We start from the raw sequence: 2,638 nt of genomic DNA, 5'->3' as shown, positions 1-2,638 counted from the left end.
CTACCACTTGCTGGCTGTGTGACACTTTACCTCTCTGAGCCTCAGCTGCCTTGTATACTAAACAGATATCATAATGCCTTTCTTATGAAGTTGTTGCAAAGATTAAATGAGATAAGTTAAATGTTGCAACAGCATGTGGCACTTAAGTGTTCCATTAAGGGCATCAACTGGTAGCTATCTCCATGGGAAAACATCAATTTCCTTCCAGCAAAATTCCCTATCTTATTTCACACCCTGCCATCTAATGACTTTCAGTTCAGGGTCAAGTTCCCTCTCTAAACAATTCTAAAATAGTATCGTTAAGTAAATCAAAAAACTACGCAAAGCAGTTTACTAACAGCCTGCCTTTTTTTCATCAAATCCCAGACAGTTCACAATTTAATCTCTCAGTTCTTCATACTGCAACTGAACACTCCCGGCCTTGGCTTTCTAAATGTTTTCTTTTACTTCTGGACAAGCATGGTTTGAATGGTACTTTTTCTCAAGTGGCAAAATCCCTACCAGACCCTGTGCTGGAAGAAAACTTACAACAGACAGTAGCCACACTTTCTCTCGTTTTACCCATTTGGTTGGACATGAGAGAGGCATTGACACAGGTGGCTCTGCGGGAAATTCCAGTGTAATCTTACCTAATGCACCTGCAGATCGTAGAAGCAAATGGTGACTTTGGAGCCCACCTGGGTATCTGGGGGCCCTTGGGGGTCAACCTGGGTGAGATTTTTTTTTTTTTAATTTGGAGAAGATGAAAAAGTGGGCTGTAATAAACTAGATCACAACCAGCCTTATCTCCCAGGGGTTCTCAACATAGTACCTGATAGAACTGATAAAAAACACTTTCCTTTCTGCTAAGCCTATGCCCATGTGTTTTTAACTGATTTAATGCATTATCAACACAACTGTGCAATACCATCAAATCCACTAGGAGCCTCACCTTGCCTGTCTGTGTGATAGCAAGTGCCTTTTCAGTGAAGTTCAGTTGTGCTTTTTTGGGTGCCTAGAATAAAAGTGAGATGTCTGATTGTCTGCACTGAACCGCTGAGATTTCCAAGGGAGCTTATCTCCTGGATTAGCCTCTTAACAAGAATCACCCAGGACTGATTTTCTTTTTTAAGGTCTTTTTTTCTGGGGATTCTAGAGTTGGGAAATGGAGTTGGGTCCAGGCATTGATATCGTTAATAAGCACCCCCAAAATAGCACTTCTCACTGGCAACCTTGAGAAATGCTGTTTGGGGAAGGTCTAGGATAATCTAGGATGATAGGGCAGAGAGACATCCAAATCACAACTCTGCCCACACCATGGTCCTTACGAGGTTGACAACAGGGACCCCTAAGTCCAGCGCAGCCCCTATAGAATACCCTATAGGACTTTTAACACCCTCACCCCCCTGCAATCTGCCCCCAGAAGGACAACTACTACTTACAGATCTCCAACTGGGGGCTAGTGGAGAGGAAACTGGATGGCGACCTCGGATCTAACGCACCTCCCAGGCCGGAGCGTCCAAATCTCCCTGCGCATCTCGGACGCCTCTCTTTATAGACCCAGAGCTGCCCGCTGGTGGGAAAGGGGAGGAGGCCGAAGGGGTGGAGTTGGGGAGGGTCCCTCGCGGCCCCCTCGCCGCGCCCCCTGCAGGGCGCACCAGGGGCGGGAGCGCAAGGGGCTGGGGCGCTCCGGGGACAAGGACGCACAGAACAGGTGCGCACAGGGACCGGAGTCTCACTCCCGGCCCGAGGCGATCGCAGACGCTCCGGATCCCTAGGGAAAGGGGGTCGAGCAGGCAGCGTGTGTGCGGGATGCTTGAGAATGTCTTCCCTGAGTCGGCTCCAGCCGCACAGGCTTTAACCTCTTCCTTCCTGTGTTGGGGCTGTGGTGGATCTGACTTGACATCTCCCACCCCACTTCCCATTTTATTGGCATCACATTATCTGGAAAGAGGGCCGGCTGTGCAGCGTGAAGGGTAGGGAAAGGGGATTTCTTGAACTTTTGAACTTTGCAAAGTGCAAGAGGGGAGGCCCCCACCCTTGCTGGGAACCGTGCAGGAAGGGGAAGTTTTTACTTTTCCCAACTTGCCATCTCCACCTCCACCCACACCTCCACGACCAAAATACAAATAAAAATTAAAAATAAGCCCACTGTGGCTATTTCAGCAGTCCCCCTCCCCTGTGTGCCACTCGCCAGCTGCGTGACCATGGGCAAGTCACTTCACTTCTCTGAGCCTTGGTGTCCGCAGCTGCAAAACGTGGGGAGGCGGTGGCGGTGATAATTACGTAATTTACAAGGTGCAAGTGTCAAGATTCAAGGATAAAGTGGGTGCGCCCCCAGAGCCTGCGAGTTCCCTTCAACAACTGCCCCTCCCCAAGGATTCCTCGCCTAAAATTGCACTTCCCGTCTCTCTCCATCTCGGCGCCACTCTCCTCTGCCCGGTTTGGTCCCAGTCTGTGTCTCTCCTGTGTGACTGACGCTGTCTCTCCATCACAGTCTCTCTCGCTGTGTCTCTGCCACTGTCTCTGCATGTCTGTCACTCTGATCATTGCTGTCTCTCGCTCTATCTTTTGTCTCTGTCCCTCTCACTGTCTCTAGGTCTGTCGATGTCTCTGTCTCTCCCTCGTGTCTCACTCTGTCTCTGGTCTCTATGTCTCT

This window comes from Colobus angolensis, unplaced genomic scaffold (assembly GCF_000951035.1).
Source record: "Colobus angolensis palliatus isolate OR3802 unplaced genomic scaffold, Cang.pa_1.0 Scaffold406, whole genome shotgun sequence".
In the NCBI taxonomy this organism is placed as follows: domain Eukaryota; kingdom Metazoa; phylum Chordata; class Mammalia; order Primates; family Cercopithecidae; genus Colobus; species Colobus angolensis.
The sequence above is the reverse complement of the archived record's forward strand: the minus strand, read 5'-3'. Positions refer to the sequence as shown.